At 37.6% G+C, this 14,952-nt stretch overlaps 1 protein-coding gene across 8 annotated transcripts in view; it reads right to left on the bottom strand.

Moving 5' to 3' along the window:
• Positions 1–10,966, bottom strand: part of LOC137250387 (uncharacterized) — a 76,927-nt gene extending 65,961 nt beyond the window's left edge. Inside the window, exon 1 of one of the 8 annotated variants that reach the window (XM_067783061.1) lies at positions 10,835–10,966. The gene's annotated coding sequence lies outside the window, so the exon portion shown is untranslated. Of the gene's footprint in view, positions 1–10,752 lie in introns of all 8 variants that reach the window. The other 7 variants (XM_067783060.1, XM_067783062.1, XM_067783065.1 and 4 more) reach the window with 7 other exon arrangements.
• Between the last annotated feature and the right edge of the window lie 3,986 nt (positions 10,967–14,952).

The following is a 14,952-nucleotide window of genomic DNA, read 5'->3' as shown; positions in this document are numbered from 1 at the left end:
CTCTCCCATACTCGATGAAGGCAACCGGATATCAATTCCAAACTGTTCCACTGTGCCCAATATGACTTCGCAATGGGACTCTCTGCTGACATCTCTTCTCTGTTTGGTCTTTCATTTCGTTCGAGCCCTTGCATAACACGTGACAGATCTGCATCTTCTAGCTGGCACTTTCTTAGCTGTTCCTTGTCCCATTCATCTGTACATGTTATAGTCATTAGCCGGACATCTATAATGTCTTCTTTAGCCTCGGCTTTTGAACAGTGCTTGCATTCCAAACTACATGGTCTTCGTGACATTGCATCGGCATTTCCATGGGTACTACCTTTTCGATGCTCAATGGAAAAGTCATAGCTTTGTAGTCGCTCGATCCACCGTGCCAATTGTCCTTCTGGATTACGGAACTGCAGTAGCCATTTTAAAGCTGCGTGATCTGTCCTGACACGGAATCGCTGGCCGTAGAGGTATTTGTGAAAATGTTTAACGCACTCTACCAATGCCAACAGCTCTCTCCGCGTAACGCAGTAGTTCCTCTCTGGTTTTCCAATCGAACGGCTGTAATATGCAACTACCTTCTCCTGTCCATCGACCAGTTGTGATAAAACGCCTCCTATAGCATATCCACTCGCATCTGTATCTAGAATAAATGTTGCTCCTGGAATCGGATATGCTAACATTGGGGCAGTGCACAAACGCTCCTTCAATGTTTGGAAAGCCACTTCTTGCTCCTTCTTCCATTCAAAAGCTTTATTTTTTCTTGTAAGCTCATGGAGGCTATGGGCTACGCTGGAAAAATTTTGTACAAATCGGCGGTAATATGTGCACAGCCCAAGGAAACTTCTTAATTCATGTAGGTTCTGTGGTCTTGGCCAATCCTTTACAGCCTCTATCTTTTCGTTCGCAGTGCAGATGCCCTCTGTCGTTACCTTGTGACCCAAATAATTTACTTCCTTTTTAAACAGCGCACACTTTTTGGGACTTAACTGCAGACCAGCGCCAGCTATTCTTTGGAAAACTTCCTCCAAGTTCTTAAGATGTTCATCGAAATTCTTGCCCAATACGATGATGTCGTCCAGGTACACCAAGCATGTTTTCCAATGTAGTCCTTTCAATACCTGATCCATGAGTCTCTCGAAAGTAGCTGGTGCATTACATAGTCCAAAGGGCATTACTGTAAATTGCCAAAGACCATCTCCGACGCTGAAGGCTGTTTTCTCTTTGTCTTCCTCATTTACCTCCACTTGCCAGTAGCCGCTTTTCAAGTCCAGTGTGGAAAACCATTTCGTACCAGAGAGCGAGTCCAGAGTGTCGTCAATTCTTGGCAATGGGTAGCTATCCTTTTTCGTAACGTCATTCAACTTCCGGTAGTCGACGCAAAACCTCATTTTTCCATCCTTCTTCTTTACAAGTACTACCGGTGAGCTCCAGGGACTAGCTGATGGTTCGATGACGCCGCTGTCGCTCATTTCTTGTATAATTTGACTCACAACTTGCCGCTTCGCCAGTGGAACACTACGTGGAGCTTGACGGATCGGCCTCGCATCTCCAGTGTCAATTTGATGTTTCACAACGTTGGTGCGGCCTGGTTTAGAACCATCCTGGTCAAATATGTTCGCGTACTTTAGGAGCAGTTGTTTTGCCTTACTCTGATATGCTTCCTCTAGCCCCTGCGTCCATGCCGTGATGTCATTTGAAAGATTAGTATTACTAGCTGAAACGTGTTCCTGGAGCTGTTCACAGTTAATAACTACTTCAGCCTCTTGGCATCTTCCCAAAATAGCTCCTTTAGTTAGTTTGAGTGGTGAATTGAACTCATTGAGTACTCTTACTGGAACACGTCCATCTTGTTTTGTCATAGCCAGGGTTTTTCCTACAAGTATGTTCAGTGCTGATTTGTTTGCTGCTTCGACAACCCACAATTTGTTTGTCCCACAATCTCCATCAACCTTTGCCCAGATGACTGCTTCGGATTTTGGTGGTATTCGCTGACTCTCTTCCACCAGCACTCGTTTACTGCTGTAGCCTCTCTCGTAGCCGAAATTAAGTGGTACATCCATGTTCTTATATCGCATCGTCTTGCTTTGCATGTCGATCTTGATGCCCTGGTCGATTAAGAAGTCCACTCCAATTATGATTTCATCAACAATCTCTGCCACTATAAAATTGTGTACTACCGTGACGTTCCCAATTGCGACTTCACATGATACTTCTCCTAGAACCGTGCTGTCTTCTCCAGTGGCTGTACGCAATCTTGCTCCATGCAATGGTGTTATCTTCTTGTTGACTAAATCCGCTCGAATGATGGAATGAGATGCACCCGTATCTACAGTCAGTAAACGTTCCTTTCCATCCACATGTCCTCCGACAGTAAGATTGTTTGATCTTCTTCCAATTTGTGAGATAGAGATTATGGGGCATTCAATTGAGGGAGCCAGCTGTCGCCCCTTGCGGCTGACTCGCTTTAGTTTAACGATTGAGTGGACTTGGAGATTTGCTCATCTCCTTCAGCTCTGCGTTTACGGCCACCCACATTGTTGGAGCTATTGGGACCGGTGCTGCAATGTCGTGCAATATGACCTGGGTTGCCGCACTTGAAACATTTAATAACTCCGGCATTTCTCTGTTGTGATCCTTTCAGTGCTTCCAAAATTGTGTCTACCCATTCTGGCCTTTCTACTTCTACACGATGAGCCTTATATGCTGGTTTACTTAATAGGGAGGCAGTTTCCTGAGTCAATGCATGTGATACCGTTTCAGCAAATGTCAGTTTTGGGTTCGCGTATGTAGCTCGCTTCGTTTCCACATCTCGTATGCCATTTATAAAGCTCTGAATCTTCACTCTTTCCGTGTATTCCACGGGTGCATCCGCATTTGCAAGATGAGCCAATCTTTCAATGTCAGAAGCAAACTCCTGCAAGGTCTCGTTAGCTTTTTGGTAGCGGTTTTGCAATTCTATTTGAAATATCTGTTTCCTGTGTTCGCTTCCGTATCGCCGTTCTACAGCAGCCATCAATGCGTCATAACTGTTCCGTTCGTATTCTGGAATAGTCTGTAAGATTTCGGCAGCTGGTCCTTTCAATGCTACGAAGAGTGCGGCAACTTTATCTTCCACATTCCAGTTGTTCACTGCTGCGGTCTTCTCAAACTGTAACTTAAAGACCTGGAAAGGAACAGAACCGTCAAAGGATGGTGTTTTTACCTTTGAATTACTCGCTGAAACTGCTGGACGATTTAATTGTAACTGCTCCATACGACCCTTCAAATCATCGACTTCTGCCTGAAATTGAGCGATTTTTGCATCCTGCGCTTCCAGCTTTGATGTTACCCTTGCTTCCTGTGCTTCTAACTGTGAAGACATTTGTGCCACCTGCAATGATAAGCGCTCCTCTTGTTCTTCCATCTTTGATGTTATGCGTGTCTCCTGCGATTCCAGTTGGGATGCCATATATGTCTTCTGTTCTTCTAGTTGAGATGCCAGTTGAGATTTTATATCTGTCTTTTGCGATTCCAGTTGAGAAGCCACTGTCGATGTTTGAGCAGATATTGCAGCCAAAATCATGTTCAAATCTGTGCTGGTAACCGTATGCGATGTTTCGTTTTTCTCTTCAATTTTTGTTGTGTCCTCCCCATCAAGGTGAAAGACATACTCTTCCACATCAATTCCTTCTGCTTCCATTGCCTCTCGTAGCCGTGCCTGAAGTTCAAGTTTAACGCCGCTTGTATTCAATCCACGGGTCTCCAACTCCTTCTTTAGTTGCTGGATCTTTAATTCACCGAACTTTGCCATGTCCTTGTTGTCCTTTGGAATTTATTCAACAATTCCTCTTCTGACACCAATTGTAACGAATTTTCTGCAAATCCTCTTATTTGCCCCTTTTGCTAGGTTCGTATCGCTAAACTGTTGAATAAATAACTCCAATATTGAATAATGGAAAAATGGCCTTTATTAAAATGCTTCACAATAACACTCAAACTGTGCAACGAATAGCTTAATAACCAAACTGATAGCTCAAATGAAACTCCACTAATCAAAATAATACTGGTATTGCTCGCTAGATATCTTCTTAGTCGTAACTGCTGATCAACTCAAATCAAACTGAATTACTTCTTACTCGCTGGCGCCGCTTTTATAGTTTACGCTGCATACTTCTAGGCTCTTCGATTTCCAGAACTTACTAGTTGTTTCGGCTACAAAATTGCCAGCCACAACTTCGTGCACAAATTATTGCTCACTCTTGTGACAACTCAGATAAGGTATATGCATGTGTTTGTAGTTTACAGTCTCCCGCACACACATAAGCGTATAAGTAAATTCATCGGTGTGTGACATCTCATCTCTTGCTGCCTTGTATGTAAATGTTGCTCGTCGGAATGTGTACATATGTGTAGACGCAATTATTTATTCGTTTAAGTAGATACATAAAGATTGAATTATTGATGTGAATGTTTGTAGTTTGCGCACATAGGCATATAAGTAAATGCATCTGTGTGTGACATCTCTCTGGGCTGCCTTATATATGTGTATACTTGATTTAATTATTAACGTAAATACTGCTTGGCATGGCCTTAGCATCGCCTTAGTGATGGGATAATTTAGTGATGCTAATATCCGTGACAATACCAATGAAATCAGTTTGTCTTGCAACGGCAAATGCCTTGCCGTCCGTTTTGAATACACAGTGATAATTAGGGGTATGGCATATCTCACATTAAAATTTCATTTTCTAACATGTTGGTATTATATTTTCTTTCGCCAACTGGGGCTCAATCAATAAATAATGTCACAGCATGTAAAAAAACCTGAAATATTGAAACGTGTTCTGAAATAAGTGAACACAAAATTTGAGCGTTGGTTTTGACTACGCTCAGCTTTATCTACTTCGAGTCAGTAACATGACATAATGAAAACACTTTTGACCACAACCGACCAGCGGGTCAGCTTGAGGCTGTTTTTGATGTCAGTTATTTTTGCCAAATGAAAACCGAGTATAAGTCAGTTTTTGATAGCATTCGCACCTGTAGGGTGTCTCTATTTCTATGTCCCCTGTCTGTATGCAGCGAATTTTGTTACTAGCCATTCTTTGTGCTGCATTGACCGATTTTCCAGTTACGTTTGCGAAACTGCAGACAACTAAGCACCATCGAATGCATTAAGACGCCAACAACACAATTAAATACATCTACACATTATTGTTGTATTTTGTTTTTACTTTAAAAAGTTGCATGACAACTGTTGACTTAAGAGCGCCAATGTGATCTTCATTGGGATTTATTCAAGTATTGTGCACGATTCTTGCTGGCATCTACCTTCGGCCTCATCCAACAATTCATTACCTCGATTATCGAGCAAAATGAAAATTAGAGCAAAAAATTATATCTATAATTATCAACTGTGAAAGTTAGCAAGGAGATCCCGATTATTTATAGTTATGCTGTAGTGTAGTTAATAAATTATCCAGATCTAAAACCTGTCAAAATTAATTACACTGGATCACAAATTCCAACTTTTTTCTGCACCAGAGACGCCATTATGAAATTCCTATGTAAAATCACCCCCTGATCCCGAAAATCAAGGTTATTTTTAATTCTATGGTAACGTTTTTGAGATATTTACGAATTACCGTTTTTCAAAAAAAAAAAAAAAAAAAAAAAACAAGTAAGGAAGGCTAAGTTCGGGTGTAACCGAACATTACATACTCAGTTGAGAGCTATGGAGACAAAATAAGGAAAATCACCATGTAGGAAAATGAACCTAGGGTAACCCTGGAATGTGGTTGTATGACATGTGTATCAAATTGAAGGTATTAAAGAGTATTTTAAGAGAGAGTAGGCCATAGTTCTATGGATGGACGCCATTTAGGGATATCGCCATAAAGGTGGACCAGGGCTGACTCTAGAATTTGTTTGTACGATATGGGTATCAAATGAAAGGTGTTACTGAGCATTTTAAGAGGGAGCGGGCCTTAGGTCTATCGGTGGACGCCTTTTCGAGATATCGCCATTAAGGTGGGCCAGGGGTGACTCTAGAATGTGTTTGTACGATATGGGTATCAAATGAAAGGTGGTAATGAGTATTTTAAAAAGGAATGGGCTTTAGTTCCATAGGTGGACGCCGTTTCGAGATATCGCCATAAAGGTGGACCAGGGGTGACTCCAGAATGTGTTTGTACGATATGGGAATCAAATGAAAGGTGTTACTGAGCATTTTAAGAGGGAGTGGGCATTAGGTCTATAGCCTTTTCGAGATGTCGCCATTAGGGTGGGCCAGGGGTGACTCTAGAATGTTTGTACGATATGGGTATCAAACGAAAGGTGTTACTGAGCATTTTAAAAGGGAGTGGGCATTAGGTCTATAGGTGGACGCCTTTTCGAAATATCGCCATTAGGGTGGGCCAGGGGTGACTCTAGAATGTGTTTTTACGATATGGGTGTCAAATGAAAGGTGTTACTGAGCATTTTAGGAGGGAGTGGGCATTAGGTCTATAGGTGGACGCCTTTTCGAGATATCGCCATTAGGGTGGGCCAGGGGTGACTCTAGAATGTTTGTACGATATGGGTATCAAACGAAAGGTGTTAATGAGCATTTTTAGAGGGAGTGGGCATTAGGTCTATAGGTGGACGCCTTTTCGAGATATCGCCATTAGGGTGGACCAGGGGTGACTCTAGAATGTTTGTACGATATGGGTAAATAACGAAAGTGTTACTGAGCATTTTAGGAGGGAGTGGGCATTAGGTCTATAGGTGGACGCCTTTTCGAGATATCGCCATTAGGGTGGGCCAGGGGTGACTCTAGAATGTTTGTACGATATGGGTATCAAACGAAAGGTGTTACTGAGCATTTTAAGAGGGAGTAGGCATTAGGTCTATAGGTGGACACCTTTTCGAGATATCGCCATTAGGGTGGGCCAGGGGTGACTCTAGAATGTTTGTACGATATGGGTATCAAACGAAAGGTGTTACTGAGCATTTTAGGAGGGAGTGGGCATTAGGTCTATAGGTGGACGCCTTTTCGAGATATCGCCATTAGGGTGGGCCAGGGGTGACTCTAGAATGTTTGTACGATATGGGTATCAAACGAAAGGTGTTACTGAGCATTTTTAGAGGGAGTGGGCATTAGGTCTATAGGTGGATGCCTTTTCGAGATATCGCCATTAGGGTGGGCCAGGGGTGACTCTAGAATGTTTGTACGATATGGGTATCAAACGAAAGGTGTTACTGAGCATTTTTAGAGGGAGTGGGCATTAGGTCTATAGGTGGACGCCTTTTCGAGATATCGCCATTAGGGTGGGCCGGGGGTGACTCTAGAATGTGTTTGTACGATATGGATATCAAATTAAAAGTATTAATGAGGGTTTTAAAAGCGAGTGGCCCTTAGATGTATATGTGAAGGCGTTTTCGCGATATCGACCAAAATGTGGACCAGGTGATCCAGAAAATCATCTGTCGGGTACTGCTAATTTATTTATATATGCAATACCACTAACAGTATTCCTGCCAAGATTCCAAACGCTGTTGATTTCGCCTTGTAGAACTTTTTCATTTTCTTCTACTTATCATGGTAGGTGTCACACCCATTTTACAAAGTTGTTTCCAAAGTTATATTTTGCGTCAATAAACCAATCCAATTACCATGTTTCATCCCTTTTTTCGTATTTGGTATAGAATTATGGCATTTTTTTCATTTTTCGTAATTTGCAATATCGATAAAGTGGGCGTGGTTATGGTCGGATTTCGGCCATTTTTTATACCAAGATAAAGTGAGTTCAGATAAGTACGTGGACTAAGTTTAGTAAAGATATATCGGTTTTTGCTCAAGTTATTGTGTTAACGGCCGAGAGGAAGGCCAGACGGTGGACTGTGTATAAAAACTGGTCGTGGCTTCCACCGATTTCGCCCATTTTCACAGAAAACAGTTACCGTCATAGAATCTATGCCCCTACCAAATTTAAGAAGGATTGGTAAATTTTTGTTCGACTTATGGCATTAAAAGTATTCTAGACAAACTAAATGAAAATGGGCGGAGCCACGCCCATTTTGAAATTTTCTTTTATTTTTGTATTTTGTTGCATCATATCATTACTGGATTTGAATTTTGACTTAATTTACTTATATACAGTAAAGATATTAAATTTTTTGTTAAAATTAGAATTAAAAATTTTTTTTTTTAAAAAGTGGGCGTGTTCTTCATCCAATTTTGCTTATTTTTATTTAGCACATATATAGTAATAGTAGTAACGTTCCTGCAAAATTTCATCATGATATCTTCAACGACTGCCAAATTACAGCTTGCAAAACTTTTAAATTACCTTCTTGTAAAAGTGGGCGGTGCCACGCGCATTGTCCAAAATCTTACTAATTTTCTATTCTGCGTCATAACGTCAACCCATCTACCGAGTTTCATCGCTTTATCCGCATTTGGCAATGAATTATCGCATTTTTTCGGTTTTTCGAAATTTTCGATATCGAAAAAATGGGCGTGGTTATAGTCCGATATCGTTCATTTTAAATAGCGATCTGAGATGAGTGCCCAGGAATCTACATACCAAATTTCATCAAGATACCTCAAAATTTACTCAAGTTATCGTGTTAACGGGCAGACGGACGGACGGACGGACATGGCTCAATCAAATTTTTTTTCGATACTGATGATTTTGATATATGGAAGTCTATATCTATCTCGATTCCTTTATACCTATACAACCAACCGTTATCCAATCAAAGTTAATATACTCTGTGAGCTCTGCTCAACTGAGTATAAAAATTGGGTCCACTTAATCATATATATCTCAAAAACTCAAAAAATACTAACACATATGTATCAGTAGGGTACTTAAGTATTAAATGGATATATTTACTTGAATGCTTATAACTTTTGTATTAGTCCATCGCTTTTGTTGAATGAAAGCTTATTTTTTTTGTAATTAAACTGATCTTAGAGAGAAAAAAAATCTGCAAATAAATAAAAAGAGATCCTTCCTCGCGAGGTACAAATTTTTTTAAATTAAAAAAAAAAATTGAAAAAATCCGTAATGATTGTTCGTTATCTTTGAATCTGCAGGGCCTAGCAAAAAGTGTTGTATGCACAGTTTATAGCAAATTTTATTACCTTTTAAAAACCGTTTTGGAATTGCTCAATTCGTTCTTGAGATATATATGACTAAGTGGACCCATTTTTTTTTTGTTTTTTTTTTTTTTTGAATAACGATAATTCGTAAATATTTCAAAAACCTGGATTTTCGGAATCAGGGGGTAATTTTACATAGGAATTTCATAATGGCGTATCTGGTGCATTTTGGCTATAAACCAGTGTTATTCTGTGATCATATTTCATTTTGCTTACAAGATATCGTTTAAATGCCCGCCAACACCATTATTTATCGTTCCGCTTGTGTTCGGGTTCTGTTAAATTTATCAATGAATATGAGGCTTCTTGGCCAATGTACAGATTTATGGCCCTTAGGGGGCATTTTTGGTGGAGAAAAGTAACTTTGTTCCAACGGGATCCAAAGGCGAGTCATGCAGTACTAGATCATTGTCCACCGTCTGCCACCGGTGATTGTAGACAAAAATAATTGATAAGCCACAGCGTTTCCATTTATGCGAATGACATACTCGGCCAACCCAATGGAACGCATGAGCAATGGGAGCATATCTCTACAGCGATTCGAAAAGCTACGGTAGAAAAACTTGTATGCAGGCTATCAGGAAAATATATCTAAACCGAAGAATACCGCATTGCAACCGACGCAAGAAGCACGCTTAATGATGCTGAACTCGAATACGCCATCGAACACGATGGAGTTAATGTCACCACACGCGACTACGACAAGGTAAGCATACTAAGATCCAGATTAAAAAAAAAAAATAATACAAATCCAATGAAGATGTAGGCGCTGTGGATGGCTTACGGAGCAATTAGTGTGCTCGCCTGCCATATTAAAGTTTCTCGGTTTAAGTCCCGAGAAAAGCAACATCATCATGTTAAAGCTTCCAACGGTATTAGCACTAGTTAGCAGATATCCCGTCTACCGCATCCGTAATTTCTGCAGCATCCGCTTCGGAGATATTACATAAAAGGGGTATCAGTTTACATCAGTCTCCTCCATTAACCTCCCCTTTCAACTTTTGATCATCCGTGAAACACTTAACAAGTCCAGTACCACAGACGTCTCCCAATCCCCAATGGATGACTGAGGTGAAACTTGTACAGGTAGCTGTCAGCACACCAAAGGGTTGAAGTTGGTTAGAATGCTGAAGCTCCCGAGGACAGTATGTAGGTCAGAAAATGTAGGACGTATAATACCGTGGATATATGCAAAAGTAAGATGGGTTAAGCAGTAAAGCAACAATTGCCGTTAACTTTAAGAAATCGCATAAAAGGCATATTCAAGGAAAAAGCCAACATATTGCAATATTATCTGCAGCAACCACAATACGGCACAGCATTATGATTCCTGACTGATTTATTATGGCCACGCACAAACGTTTTAAACTGGCACTACAACAACACGCACCTCTTAGCCAAACCAAGAAAGATGTTAAATGGTAAAAGTACACTCATATGAAAACAAATACAAATAAATATTGGTAAACCGTGAAATGCGTTAATAAAAAGGTAAGGCACGCGCCGCAACAAATGCTGGCTCATGTAAACTATTAAAATAATGTACGTTCATATATATTGGTATCGTAACAAAATTAATTAATTTCACAATTGTTATTTTATAAATTTTTTTTTTCTAATTATTTCTTCACATATTGCACTCTTGATGACGAAAGCCCGCTGCTAATAACCTTCGTAAATATACTGAAGGCGTTTTAAATTAAGTTATCGTACTTTAATCGTATTTATACAGGTTCCAGTTTTGCCCGTTTTTAAAACGTTTCATTAAAGTCGCGGTACTGCACAATGCCATGCAGTGGTAACAACTGATTTGGACCGGGCTCAAAGCGCAATGCTGAAGTTGTTGGCAGCAGGCCCAGGCAAGCCATCAAGCCACTTCATCACTCTCACTTAAACTGTATAGCTCTCTCACACTATCAGCATATTTATGTGCATTAGTGTGATACTCCGAAAAATAGAATGTTTTTCTACCGGGATTATAAAATGTAGTAAGTTTTAAGACTCCTGTCTAATGACTACTTAAGTTAGATTTTTAATATTAACATTTTTGATGTGTATACATCTTGAATTTTAGCGTAAGCTGTAAGCATAACGTAGCGTAGTTTTTGTGAGTGGTTGCTACAGGGAAAATTATGTAAAATGTTAATGCAGGCGCAGTGTGGGGTATAGGTATACTGTATGGTGTACTAGAGAATGTAACTGGGTGTGTAATAACTACACTGTAATGTGGGAACAATGTACGTGGTCGGGTTGATGTGACCGAAATCTCACAGCAACTCACGCAATTTCGTGATTACACAAATTGTTTACAAAAACAAAGCACGTGGTTAAGTTGAAATTTGTTTCTCTTTATTGTTTTATTGAATGTAACATCTCAATTATGAACAAATTTGGTTAGATTTATGTGACATAATAAAGTGCAAACAAAGAAAAACAAGATAAAATAGACCATAACTAAATAAAATAAATTAAAATTTAAAATGATAATTAAATTAGATTTTAAAAATTTGGACCACAAATAATAATTTTCTTAAAAAAATTATTTCGATTTTTTTACTCAATAATAATTATTGCTACTGATTTTGACTTTTTTCTTCAGCTATAATTATTACATTCGATTCGAATATGATTTTCATTTTACAGTAGTCGCTCACAAATTAAGACCTTTAGTAATTAGAATGTCCAGAAATTGGAATCAACTTTTTCAATACATTACACGATCTGAAATTAGAATAGAAAATTCTAATATCTGAGCGTATTTTGTTTTTTGTTGCAAAATAGACATAAAAAGGGGAATCCCCAATTTGTTCATGTTACGCTCGGTAGTCGTTGGTTCTTTACAGTTTTTGTTAGTTTTTGTGTGAAATTCGGTACACGTGCACGTGTTTTAGAATTGTTTGTTTAAAAATAACAGTAATTGGCTGAAATGCCAAGTAAACGTAAGAAAAATACTTGTCCAAAGTTCAGACCTTGGAAAAGCTTGACAAAGGTGTTCAAGGGAAGCGGTTAGCCCTAGAATTTGATGTGGCGCCATCTGCTATCAAATCAAATAAATCATCAATTTTAAACACTGTTTCTTATAGCTATCAGGAGGCTAACAAAAAATCATTGCACATCGATGAATATTAGTTATGAAGATTTTGATTCATTTTTGGCTTTTTTGATGTATTTCTATCGATCTTTATGCATTTTTAATGAAAAAATATATTTATTGTAATTGGAGTTTTTGTTTTTTGGATCTTCTTTGATTTAATAAAAAACATGTGATATGTATTGTACTGAATTGTTACCTTATGTTTTGTCGTTTTTATGAACAGAATTGAATAAGGACAATTTCATTGTAGTTTTTTTTAATGCAAGTTGACTTAATTTTTAAGGTTTTATACAAATAAAAAACTTCCAAGAATTAGAATTTTTCAGAAATTAGAATCTCCCTAAAAACAAAGTGGTTCTAATTTGTGAGCTTCTACTGTATTATTCATAATAAAACGCAAACGTACCTGGGGTATTGTACGTACGTAAATAAAAAAAATTAAAAATTAATTTAATCGATCAAACATAGTCATATGTTCCTGAAGATGATTTCAGACCGAAATCGAAATATCGACGAAGTAAAACTAAAATACAACTATAAATATTCTGTTTTATTTAACTAAGGCCTATCAGCTCATTAAATTTTTTACAATAACAAGTACTTACAAGGCTATCAAAAATCATCAATAATAAAAAAAATTTATTTAAATAAAATAAAATTAAACAAAATTAAATAAAATAAAACAAAATAAAATTAAATGAAACACATTAAAATAAATGAAAAAAAAAACATAAAATGAAATTAAAAAATAGTAAAATAAATTAAAATAAAGTAAAACAAAATAAAATACAATAATAAAGTAAAACAGAAATAAAATAAAGTTATAAAAAATCCAAATAAAGTAATGTAAAATTAAATAAAGTAAAACAAAACAAAATAAAATAAATAAAAATTAAATAACACAAAATAAAGTAAAAAAAACCATAAAATTAAATTAAATGGAAAAATAAATAGAACATAATAAAACAAAATGAAATAAAGTATTATAAAACAAGATAAAATTAGATTGATTTTCTATCAAAAAATTATCAATTTTTTATGAAAAAGTAATCGATTACTAACGGAAAATTTATCGAAATGCTATCAAAAGTATATCAATTTGTTATCGGAAACATAGATTTGTTAATAAAATCAATTGGAAAATGCGCTGATAACAAATTGGTAACGCTCAAATTTATAATCAGCGTGTTATAGAAAAGTTTTCGTTTTTGTTATCAAAGTAGTATCGATTTTTTATCTGAGTGTTGCCAGTTTATTATCGGTATGTTATCGATTTGTTAACGACGGCTCATTATTATAAAACCTATAAAACTTCAATAACTAAAATTTTGATTGAGCACAAGGCCGGGGTTTTAAATAAAACACTTGAAAGTGTATTTTATAGTCTTCAAAGCGCAGCTTAAGATTCCTGAGGATTTTTTCAAACTGAAGTCGAATCATTGAAAAAAAAATACCCAAATAAAATACACATTCAAATGTTACTCTAAATACTAACAGCCAAAACGAGACAAATATAAAACTTCTGGGAGTATGCGAGAGCAAATTTCTACGCGAGTAAACTATAGGAGCTTTTCAAAGGCATCAACATCGTCCAGCGAATTAAGACACAGCGGATGCACTGGCTATGCTAATGGGAGAAGATGCTCCGGCCAGGAAAGGACTCCCAGCCACACTTGCACGTAAAAACAGACTTTCTCTTCGAAAAAATTACCAGTTTTTAACACGCTTATATTAGCTTCACTTGTATGTACATATGCTTGTTTGTAGCTCCCTAGGGTAGGCGCGCAAAGGAGAGTTAGATCCATCTAGCGACAATTAGCGGCAGTGGTTAAATAACTGACTACAAAACGAGTTGTGCTTAATAACGGAGAAACGAACCCCTGTGCTACGGTGCTATCAACATCAAATATCTAAGTGGATTGTCGATACTAATGCCTGGTTTTTCAGTGCGAGTTTAAACTCTAGTTAAAGTTGACTAGAGTTTAACCTAGCCACTTTGTTCGACAACAAAATTTTGCTGCTCATCTCAGCTTAAGCGGCCGAAGTGGCAGGGTTTAAGTCAACTTTAACTGGACTTTAAACTCGCACTGAAAACCCCGGCCTAAAGCTAAATATTTAAAAGCGTGTTTTTTAGTTTTCTTAAATTATATTTATTTTATTTGTATGGAGAGTGAAGCACTCTAATATATGTATATGCATATGTATTTATATGTCAGATCTCATTCATATATTTGTATGCATATCAACGCAGTTGATGTTGGCTAACGTTAGCATAAAAGTTGACCAAGGTGGGCGCTCAACTACGCCCTCTACAAGTTTTTTATTTACAAATTTCCTTTTCTATATAAATATTTGACTACACTGCAAAACAAGATTCCGAAATGGATTACTTGTTCCGATAGATGTATTTATGTATGTATGTATGAACGGTTCAGAAGTCAATCAGTGTAAGCCAACATTTCCTTGAAATTAACTCATTGGAAATCGTACCTGACTGTTGATACTTTGAGTAATGTCAGCACCTACTGTGACCTCCGAATAAAAAATTAGGTTTTATAAAAATTAAAAACTAATAAAATTGTTTGTTTTACTGACTTATGACAGCTGAGCCCTGTATATGTACGTAGGCCGTCGCAATTGAATGTCGATGTGCTTCTACACTGCTTAAGGGATCGTTGGTTTAGTAAAATCATCATAATATTGTAACGAATTTACTTGCAAATCCTCTTATTTGCAA

Source organism: Eurosta solidaginis, chromosome 4 (assembly GCF_040869045.1).
Source record: "Eurosta solidaginis isolate ZX-2024a chromosome 4, ASM4086904v1, whole genome shotgun sequence".
Classification (NCBI taxonomy): domain Eukaryota; kingdom Metazoa; phylum Arthropoda; class Insecta; order Diptera; family Tephritidae; genus Eurosta; species Eurosta solidaginis.
This window is presented reverse-complemented; position numbering and strand designations above follow the sequence as displayed.